This window comes from Zea mays, chromosome 2 (assembly GCF_902167145.1).
Source record: "Zea mays cultivar B73 chromosome 2, Zm-B73-REFERENCE-NAM-5.0, whole genome shotgun sequence".
Taxonomy (NCBI): Eukaryota; Viridiplantae; Streptophyta; class Magnoliopsida; order Poales; family Poaceae; genus Zea; species Zea mays.
The window spans coordinates 32,676,098-32,687,787 of record NC_050097.1 but is presented as its reverse complement, the minus strand read 5'-3'; the positions used below and the strand labels follow the sequence as shown (position 1 = coordinate 32,687,787).

At 43.4% G+C, this 11,690-nt stretch overlaps 1 pseudogene; it reads left to right on the top strand.

Annotated features, from left to right (window-relative positions):
• The first annotated feature begins 2,830 nt into the window (after window positions 1-2,830).
• LOC103646251 (protein phosphatase 2C 50-like) lies at window positions 2,831-3,775 on the top strand (annotated as a pseudogene).
• The last annotated feature ends 7,915 nt before the right edge of the window (window positions 3,776-11,690 follow it).

Below are 11,690 nucleotides of genomic sequence, written 5' to 3'. Positions count from 1 at the left end.
TCGCTGCTCGCTGCACCTCCAATGCCACTAACTGAATCATGTCGCTCCTCAGCCAGATCGGGCTAGCCTCCTCGTCAGATCGGAGCATCGGACCACTCCTCGGTCGTCATGGTCATGTTGTCGCTGCTATGAGCACCAGCCGCTACCGCAAGATCTAGTCGCCATCACGGGCGCCCACTGCCACCCCTAGACCCAATCATTGCGAGCACCCATGGTGGCTGTCACGAGCACTCACCGCTTACACAAGCTCATACACCACATTCTATGAAATAGTTAACGTGAGAGGGCAATGACTGGTATGCAAGTTGTCCTTAGATGCAAGGGTACAAGCAAATCTCTTGATCCATTAGATCATCATCCAAACGCATGTCATATTTAACACTTAAATCCTTACAACACCAGCTCGCATAGTTTAATAAAAAAACTAACAAACCATGGTTGCATCTATAGTTGGATCATAATCTAATGGATCAGAAGGTTTGCTTGCACGCTTTCACCTAAGGACTGCTTGCATAGTAGTCATTTACGAGAGAACAGAGCGGTTTGTGAAATATCTAGTGTGAGAGTTTTTTACTACTAATGGGGGATATGATCCTCTAACTAGTTTGCATCGCATTGAGGCCCGAAAGACAGTCCGCGTCGACCCAACAAGGTTACAAACAGGGATACATTATTTTGAGAAAGGAGAAGAAAAGGAACTATGAAGCATTAGCTCAAGGCTTCGTGAGGCGAGATTAGAGATGTAAACTAAGAATAGAGCACCAGCTCTCGACGATAACCCGACCGTCTTGCCGCATTCGATGTACCCAAAGTCGTCCATCTTACATTCGTTCAACGTGTGTTGAAGCGTAGTCAATTCTCCCCTAAAGATTTTAGTGTTTCTCCGTTTTCACAAGTGCAGGTAGCAAAGCTGGACAAAGGTGTTGAAAGTTTCTTCATGTAGGGTCGGTGGATGGAGCAACTTACAATCCGTGTCATCTAGTGTGAGAGTAGTGGCTATGGATTCAAAATCATAAGTGTTCACACTAATGAGCCATGTGAACTTCGTGTCCATTAGGAAATACGGGTCCCATAAAAGTTTCACCTCTGAATAGGGATCATTTTCGAAGGTAGACATTTGGCATCTTCTAAAAAAATTGCTTGTCTTTGTAGATCGTTGCACATTTTAGAAGACACGTCGAATTTGCGTCTACGTCTGATATTTAGAAGGTCTATCCTCTAGAATCGTTTTTGTAGTAGTGATTTGTCAAATGTTTGATACCTCCAAAAAGTGAGAATGACGATTAAGAGCGTGTTTAGGACTGCTCTACTCCATTATTTTTGCTCCACCAACTCCATAGTCAGGAGCATGAGAGATGGAGAAGGAGGAGACGGTCCACGAGCAAGAACATGATGAGAAGTGGCAGGGGCATGGTGGAGGCCAATATGCCGTCGACCCTAGCCTCTGCGGCGTGGCCGCACATTGCCAGCTTCTGCGCGCTGCAATGATACCTTCCAGGCATCGACGTCTATGAGATCGCGCGGGAGGAAATGGCCAAGTTGCTGGCGCTCTGCCACGTTTGCGCGCCTATGGAAGTAAAAAAAGAGAAAGAGACGAAACACTATTTTCTTCATAACGAGTAGCATTGGTGGTTCATTAACCTCGAACTATATGTTTACATCTAAAAACAAGTTTTGTGGAGTACTTCTTTTGTTGCTCCACCAAAATAGTGGAGTTCACCTCAACTCCAGGTTTTTCGGGGGGGGGGGGGGGGAGGGGGCAGAGTTTCTGAAGGTTAGATCTTTTGGCAACCAAAGCTGCAAAACATGGAGTGGAATCCTACACACCCTTAAAAAAGAGACGGATGGAGTAGCTCTATTCTTTGCTAGCAGTTAAGCAGGAGTATATGACTTTGTCCAACATAGCCACGTTAGATCTTATATATTCTTTGAATCTGCATGCTGCATGTCTATTCTATGCTAGTGAGAATTGTGATAAACCATCATGTCTTTTCCATTTCAAAATTTTTATGTTGGTAAAATTAAGAGAGAAACTAGTCATCAAACGGTTCATCGTTGTCGTAAAAGGCTGCAAATCGGGTTGTTCTTAAGAGCATCTCCAAGAGCCTTTCTAAAATATATTCTCTAAATTACCATTTAGAGATCCGGTTTAGTAAAGATCTCTTTCTATATCTTTAACTCTTCCAACGGTTTTTCTACATGTTGTGCACAGTCTAGAGAGCTATCATCGTTCTTCATATTTGGCTAGCAAGAAATCCATAATAGAATGTGTCTATATTTGCATATCCAATTAAAGAGATTGTTGGATGGTATTTTTTTCACCAGGGCATGTATAATGGGTGTCTTGAGTTGTGTATTCGAGTGTGTCTAAGGGGGTAAATATAAAAAAACTTAAGACACGTATTTTAATGAAGACAATGTGTCTTGGCTCAATGCTCAAGACATAGGACTAGTTGAATGGTCAATTTAATTTATTGAATGTTTTGATTAGTGCAATGAATAAAGCAAGATATATGTTTTAGACATGTTTATTGTATTGTATTGTGTTTTAATCTCTACTACTCTATAAGGCTTCAATGTAGGCGTTCACAATCGTGCGCCATGTTCTGTCGCACAATCCTCTCCCTCCGCTCCTCATCGCACGGATGCGCTCCCACCACGCCACAGCCGCTCTCAATTGCTCCCCGACCATGCCAGAGTCGCAATCCGCGCCTCCCCACCGCACCTTTCCATCCATGGCGGTCGCCGCAATCCAAGCCTCCCCCACCGTGCCAGATCCCTCGGCCTGGCCCCGCCTGCTCCTCACCACACCGTCGTCGTCTTCCTTCCCATGCCACCGCCTTTTTCCTTTCCATGCTGCTGCCGCCGCTGCACACCTATTAGGCGTGTTCTGCCTCTCCTCTCTATAGCTGGGCAGCTGAGCTTCTCTCCCCCTGGCTTCACATCCGCGAACGAGCCGTGCCTCCGCCGCCGCCTGCTCGGACCGGTAGGATCCAGCTCCCCAACGCGGTCTCATCCCATCCATCAGCCCAGATCTCGTGTCCCGCTCCCTCTGAGGACCCTATCGTCCTCCTCCTTCGTTGCCGCTGGGACCTCCTTCGAGAAGCTGGAGCTTGCTACTGCCGGCGCCGCGGACGGCAAGAGGAGCATCAACCTCATGGACCACGGTCGGTATGGGGCTGCGCATCCACGAGCGGCTGTCTCACTGAGATGGAGGATGCCTCTGCCGTGGTCCCATGGTTCATCGACGCTCCGGTGCGCTTGCACACCAGCCGTCGTGACCTTGACGACTTGGGCCTCAACGCCGACTACTATCGGGAGAGGTTACAGGTACTCTTGAGGCAAGAGTTGAGGCTACTCAGCAAGGATTTGACATGAAGAGGCACTGGGGCGAGCTGTTCACTAGGTGTTTCTAGAGGCTGGATGATGAGGTGTCAGGACAAGCAAGCATATCCGTGGCGGCCATGAGCTGTGGTCGGTGGCCGCCGAGAATGTGGGCTCAACTGCGGTTGTCACCAGTGTTCTCATCCCATGTTGTGGTCACCAACTGCGGATATTCAGATGTCGTTCTCCACCATGGAAAGGAGCCAATAGAGTCATCGATTGATCACAAGGTGAGCCTTTTATTTTACTTGGAGCGAACCATGATGACGGTCATGCGATTGACCCATGGTTGTTTCAGTCTGACAGTAAGGATGAGCAGGCGAGGATTGAGGCGCTGGGAGTGGGATGCAAGGTCATCCAATGGAACGGCTATCAGGTCTTATCAGTCTGAAAGTAGGAATAACATATTTGTTTTCTTATCAAACACAAAAGCTGGGGGCTTGGTATTAATTTGACCGCTGCTGATACTGTTATTTTTATGAAATTGTCTAGAATCCAACACAAGACCAGCAGGCAATGGATAGAACCCACACACACTTGGTCAAACAAAGGAGGTAACTAAAACTTCAGTTTATGCAAAGTTTTTCCTTCACTTCACAGACCATCATTTATAATTTTAAATGACATCTGAACTTCATGACAAACTTACTATGAAAAATATGTGCGCTGCTGCAGTTTGACTAGTTGTTGTTTGATAATCTTTATGGTTAACTTGTTTCACATTTCAAAAGTTAGATTGTTTATTAATGAAAGCTAATGAGGCGTTTAATTTTTAACTCCACTTTTAATCATCATTCCTTTCATCCAATTTATTTAGTTTGAAAGTGTCCACCACTCTTTTTTTCTTTGCTCTTTTCCCCTTGTAGATTATTATACAATAAAGCCAGACTTAAATGACAACCCTGTTAACTCGTCTGGTAGCATTCTATGTAGCTACTGTCACAAATTTATTTGTCTTGGACTCTTGGTTACCATCGCAATCTCCAAAGCATATTTTTATTGTTAATTCGTGCTATAGTATGTGTTTAGAACCTAATAAGGTGACGAAAGTACATTCTTAGACAAACCTAGAAGTGTTCTTTCGAGTTTGCAACGTATTTGCATGAAGGGTTATTGATCAAAATTTTGAAGTTTGACTGCTTATGTCCAAAGCAAGTAGTATTTCTAACCATTGGTTGTGAATGGGCTAATTGACTATTACCGGATACTTTACTAAATGTAAGTACATAACCATGATTGCGGTAAACCAGCTCACGTATTTCAATTAAGACATCTAAAAACAGCGGTCTGTTGCTCCTGCACATGGCAACCAATATATTTCATTCTTGTTGCTTGCATCCATCATTTGGTATATCTCTACTTTGTTCGTACAATATTTTTTTTCTTTCGGTGGAGTTAAAGCTCTGATGTTTAGTAAGACAACTTCTCATGATACATAAAAAAGGGTAAAATGTCTTTATCTTTTTTCTATTTTCTTTTTCCTTCCTCTATTTTGTCTTACTCTATCTGTTTTCTGTTACCATCTTCCTCCTGCCAGATCTATGTGCTATCTAATCCAGATCTAATCCAGAAGCGGCAGTTAGTAAAGTATCACTAATTGTTTATTTACATTTCTACGTGCTATCTAATCCAGATCATAACAATGTGCATGATGATAACTAAGTCCTACTTAGTTTTTGTAGAAATTTACAACTAAGTCAACGGTACCATCTGCAGGTCTAAGAAAATGGTTCTTGTCATTGTGCATGATGATTACATCCTTGAGAAGGGAAGACTACACGAAGAAGAAGCATGGTGTTCTTTCGGCAGGTGGCTTCTATTGAATAATGCATTGTAATTTGTGGTCCGATCTGTACATGGTTGATGGTTGGTATAAGCTATTTGGCGAGCTGATTCATATTATTTGTTAGCTATCATGCTTCTCTCATATTTGTAATCAACAACTTGATTATTTGTGTTTATTTGGTTCAATGAGCTTAGTTCAGTAATTTTCTTATTAACTTCTTATGCAGATCATATATGGTGTTGAATATTGCCATAGGAAGATAGTTGTTCATTACTGTAGCTAATATTTGTCGAATTCACATTTCACAATCTAATTCCTTTTCGTTTACCCCTCATGTTGTAGGGTTTATTGGTGCAATTATTTTGGTTATTGATTGTTGGCTGGCCTTTGCCTACTTTCTAGGATTTCTTGGTATGTTCTTTTTATCACAAATGATATTTATCAATCTATTATTAACCAGCATATTTGAACTTGTATCCATAGACTGTGTAATTAATTCAGTCTTCTCCTGAATAACTAGGTTTGTGAAGTTGTGTCCATGATAGCTACCCTGAGGGGTGCATGGGGTGTAGGCCCTAATTACCTGAAGTTCCCATCTATTCTTTTGCTCTCTGTTTCTACTTTGTAAGGATATAAGATTGTAAAATGACATGGATTTATTTTACTACTACACTTTGGTTTATTTATTTTCTGGTACTTATGCTTCCTTGAAGTCAATAAGAAGAAATGACATTAATAGCTTCATATAGTTGGAGTCATGACTAAATGTCTAGCCTTAATTTTACTAAAGACGCTGATCACTATCATTGCTTATATATGTTGTAGCTTTAGATAGAATAAATTTCCTTATACTAAAGTAATGTTTTTATTTCTCATCTGCTAAAATTATTTTTCCCTTCATAATATGTTGGAGACAAGGAGATATACAGTTCCCTGCCACCATTACTTATGTTTGGCTGATACATGTTGAGAGCACCTAGAGGGGGGTGAATAGGTGATCCTGTAAAACTTGAAACTTAATGCCACAAAACTTGATTAGGAGTTAGCACAATAAAGCCAAGTGGCTAGAGAGAAGTTCTTGCAAAACACAATAACCACAAGAAGATCAACACAGATAGGCACAGTGGTTTATCCCGTGGTTCGGCCAAGTCCAACACTTGCCTACTCCACGTTGTGGCGTCCCAACGGACGAGGGTTGCACTCAACCCCTCTCAAGCGGTCCAAAGACCCACTTGAATACCACGGTGTTTTGCTTTGTTTCACTATATCCTGCTTGCAAGGAATCTCCACAACTTGGAGCCTCTCGCCCTTACAATTTGATGTTCACAAAGAAGCACGAAAGTAAGGATGGGATGAGCAACGCACACAAGACACAAAATTAGAGCACAAACACGCACACAAGTCACAACTCGAGCTCACAACACAACCCGAAGAGTTCTCTACTCAAATGGAGCTCTAGTTGCTATCACAAAGAATCAAATGCGCGGAATTGGAGTCTTGGTGCTTAGGAATGCTTAGAGAATGCTTGGTGTTCTCCTCCATGCGCCTAGGGGTCCCTTTTATAGCCCCAAGGCAGCTAAGAGTCGTTGAGAGCATTCCAGGAAGGCAATTCTTGCCTTCTCTCGCCTGGCGCACCAGACAGTCTGGTGCACCACCGGACATTGTCCGGTGCGGATTTCTTTCCTGTTTTGGCGCAGCCTACCGTTGGCGTTTTGGAGCCGTTGGCGCACCGGACACTGTCCGGTGCACACTGGACAGTCCAGTGCCCCCTTCAGACCGTTGGGCCGACCACACGTCACGCGCGGATTGCGCGGCCGACCGTTGGCTCGGCTCACTGGACAGTCCGGTGATTTGTAGCCGTACGCCGCCGACGAAACCCGAGAGCAGCCAGTTCGCCAGAGCCAGCCTGGCGCACCGGACAGTTCGGTGCTCCCAGACTGAACTGTCTTTGGCTGAACAAAGCCATCTCTTTTCCAAATTGATTTCTCCTGTTTCCAGTACTTAGACACAATACATTAGTCCTTAAAACAAAGTACTAAGTCTTAGAAACATACCTTTATGTTGATTTTCACTTTGTCCATCATTTGGCATAGATTAACACATGACCACTTGTGTTGGCACTCAATCACCAAAATACTTAGAAATGGCCCAAGGGCACATTTCCCTTTCAATCTCCCCCTTTTTGGTGATTTATGCCAACCCAACAAAAAGCAACTAAAAGAAGTGCAACATCAATGCAAATGAGAACACAAACTTGTTTTGATTCAAATTTGGCATATTTGGATCATTCTTTGCCACCACTTGGTTTGTTTTTGCAAATCAAACTCTATTTCCTATCTCTAAGTCAAATTCACTTGTTGAGTCATAGAGAAACATATTCCAAGAGAAATTGATCAGTGAATAAAAAAACTCCCCCTATTTCCCATAATCAAACATTCTCCCCACAAGAGACCAACTTTTGACAAAAAGAGACATTTGGAATTTTGACAAATCAAAAGTACTAACTCTACTATTTTCAAAATTCTCAAGTGGTAGCTGATCCATTTGTTGCTTTGGCCTTATTTTCTCCCCCTTTGGCATCAAGCACCAAAACGGGATCAATCTTGGCCCTTGAACCCCATTGCCTCATCAAAATCTTCAATTAAGAGTAAAAATGCAATAAGAGCATGGAGATGAACTTGGAATAAGTTACCCTCTCATCAGAGTGCAGTGGAAGTCTTGCATGGTCCAAGTCCACCTTTTCCCTTTCAAACCTCCTTTGAGACTAAATTAAGAGAACTCAAGCACATGGTTAGTCTCAAAGGGTCAAGTTGTAGCACATCTCCCCCTAAATATGTGCATTACTCACACATGGACTTTTGAGGTCCGGGGAGTGTTTGTACAACTTGAACACCATAAATAAACAATAATATGCATAAAGGAACATGATCAAAGGCATAAAACACATGTATGCTATAAGTCAATCCAAGTTCCGCGAATCTAAGACATTTAGCTCACTGCGCAGCCTGCAGAAGGTCTTCTCATCTAAAGGCTTGGTAAAGATATCGGCTAGCTGGTTCTCGGTGCTAATATAAAACACTTCGATATCTCCCTTTTGCTGGTGGTCTCTCAAAAAGTGATGCTGGATGTCAATGTGCTTTGTGCGGCTGTGCTCAACAGGATTGTCCGCCATGCGGATAGCACTCTCATTGTCACATAGGAGTGGGACTTTGCTCAGATTGTAGCCAAAGTCCCGGAGGATTTGCCTCATCTAAAGTAGTTGCGCGCAACACTGTCCTACAGCAACATACTCGGCCTCAACGGTGGATAGGGCAACAGAAGTTTGTTTCTTAGAACTCCACGACACCAGGGACCTTCCTAAGAATTGGCACGTCCTCGATGTACTCTTCCTATCGACCTTACATCCAGCATAGTCAGAGTCTGAATATCTAATCAAGTCAAAGGTAGACCCCTTTGGATACCAGATCCTGAAGCAAGGCGTAGCAACTAAATATCTAAGAATTCGCTTAACGGCCACAAGGTGACACTCCCTTGGGTCAGATTGAAATCTAGCACACATGCATATGCTTAGCATAATATCCGGTCTACTAGCACATAAATAAAGCAAGGAGTCTATCATGGACCGGTATGCTTTTTGATCAACGGGCTTACCTCCTTTGTTGAGGTCGACGTGTCCGTCTGTTCCCATTGGAGTCTTTGCGGGATTGGCGTCCTTCATCCCAAACCGCTTGAGCAAGTCTTGCGTATACTTCGTTTGGGAGATGAAAGTGTCGTACCTGAGTTGCTTCACTTGGAACCCAAGGAAGTAGTTCAACTCGCCCATCATCGACATTTCAAACTTTTGAGTCATCACCCTGCTAAACTCTTCACAAGACTTTTGGTTAGTAGAACCAAATATTATGTCATCGACATAAATTTGGCACACAAATAGGTCACCATCACATGTCTTAGTAAAAAGAGTTGGATCAGCTTTCTCAACCTTGAAAGCATTAGCAATTAAAAAGTCTCTAAGGCATTCATACCATGCTCTTGGGGCTTGCTTAAGTCCATAGAGCGCCTTAGAGAGCTTACACACGTGGTCGGGGTACCGTTCATCCTCAAAGCCAGGGGGTTGCTCTATGTACACCTCCTCCTTGATTGGCCCGTTGAGGAAAGCGCTCTTCACATCCATTTGGAACAACCTGAAAGAATGGTGAGCGGCATAGGCTAACAATATGCGAATTGACTCTAGCCTAGCCACAGGAGCAAAAGTCTCCTCAAAGTCCAAACCTGCGACTTGGGCATAACCTTTTGCCACAAGTCTAGCCTTGTTCCTTGTCACCACTCCGTGCTTGTCCTGTTTGTTGCGAAACACCCACTTGGTTCCCACAATGTTTTGCTTGGGACGTGGCACCAGTGTCCAAACTTCATTTCTTTTGAAATTGTTGAGCTCCTCCTGCATGGCCAACACCCAGTCCGGATCTAGCAAGGCCTCTTCTACCCTTAAAGGCTCAATAGAAGAGACAAAAGAGTAATGCTCACAAAAATTAACTAATCTAGAGCGAGTAGTTACTCCCTTGCTAATATCACCCAATATTTGATCGTCGGGATGATTCGTTTGAATCGTCGCTCGAACTTGAGTCGGAGGGGCTTGAGGTGCTTCTTCCTCCATAGCATGATCATCTTGTGCTCCCCCTTGATCACACGCCTCTTCTTGATGAACATGTTCATCGTCTTGAGTTGGGGGTTGCACCATTGTTGAGGAAGAAGGTTGATCTTGCTCTTGGTGTTCCTGTGGTCGCACATCTCCAATCGCCATGGTGCAAATTGCGGCCGTTGGAACGTCTTCTTCATCTACATCATCAAGATCAACAACTTTCTCTCTTGGAGAGCCATTAGTCTCATCAAATACAACGTCGCTAGAGACTTCAACCAAACCCGATGATTTGTTGAAGACCCTATACGCCTTTGTATTTGAGTCATAACCTAACAAAAACCCTTCTACAGCTTTGGGAGCAAACTTAGAATTTCTACCTTTCTTCACTAGAATATAACATTTGCTCCCAAATACACGAAAGTAAGAAACATTGGGTTTGTTATCGGTTAGAAGCTCATACGAAGTCTTCTTAAGGAGGCGATGAAGGTAGACCCGGTTTATGGCGTGGCAGGCCGTGTTCACGACTTCCGACCAAAATCGCTCGGGGGTCTTGAACTCTCCAAGCATCGTCCTTGCCATGTCAATGAGAGTCCTGTTCTTCCTCTCTACTACACCATTTTGCTGTGGTGTATAGGGAGCGGAGAATTCGTGCTTGATTCCTTCCTCCTCAAGATACTCCTCCACTTGAAGGTTTTTGAACTCGGACCCGTTGTCGCTCCTTATCTTCTTCACCTTGAGCTCAAACTCATTTTGAGCTCTCCTTAGGAAGTGCTTGAGGGTCCCTTGGGTTTCAGATTTGTCCTGCATAAAGAATACCCAAGTGAAGCGAGAAAAATCATCAACAATTACTAAACCATACTTACTTCCCCCGATGCTGAGGTAGGCGACGGGTCCGAAGAGGTCCATATGCAGCAGCTCCAGGGGTCTTGATGTGGTCATCACATTCTTGCTGTGATGTGCACTTTCCACTTGTTTACCTGCTTGACAAGCTGCACAAGGTCTATCTTTTTCGAAATGCACATTTGTTACACCTAACACATGTTCTCCCTTTAGAAGTTTGTGAAGGTTCTTCATCCCCACATGTGCTAGACGGTGATGCCATAGCCAACCCATGCTAGTCTTAGCAATTAAGCATGCATCTAGACCGGCCTCCTCCTTTGCAAAATCAACTAAATAGAGTTTGCCGTCTAGTACACCCTTAAAAGCTAATGAACCATCACTCCTTCTAAAGACAGACACATCTACATTTGTGAATAAGCAATTATATTCCATATTACATAATTGACTAACCGACAAAAGATTATAACCTAGCGACTCTACTAAAAATACATTGGAGATAGAGTGCTCATTTGAGATGGCAATCTTGCCTAAGCCTTTAACCTTGCCTTGATTCCCGTCACCGAATATGATTGAATCTTGAGAATCTTTATTCTTGACGTAGGAGGTGAACATCTTCTTCTCCCCCGTCATGTGGTTTGTGCATCCGCTGTCGATAATCCAGCTTGAGCCCCGGATGCATAAACCTGCAAGGCAGTTTAGGCTTGGGTCTTAGGTACCCAACTCTTGTTGGGTCCTACAAGGTTAGTAACAATGGTCTTAGGGACCCAAATGCAAGTTTTATCTCCCTTGCATTTTGCCCCTAATTTCCTAGCAAACACCTTTTTATCCTTCCTACAAATTGCAAACGAAGCATTGCAAGCATGATAAATTGTAGAATGTTCATTACTTACTTTCCTAGGTACATGAACAACATTTCTTCTAGGCATATGATGAACAACATTTTTCCTAGCAAAATTTCTATTATGCATACTAGAAGAACTTGAAGCAATCATGGCATGAGAATCAAAAGCATCATAACTTCTATGAACATTCCTAGAATATCTC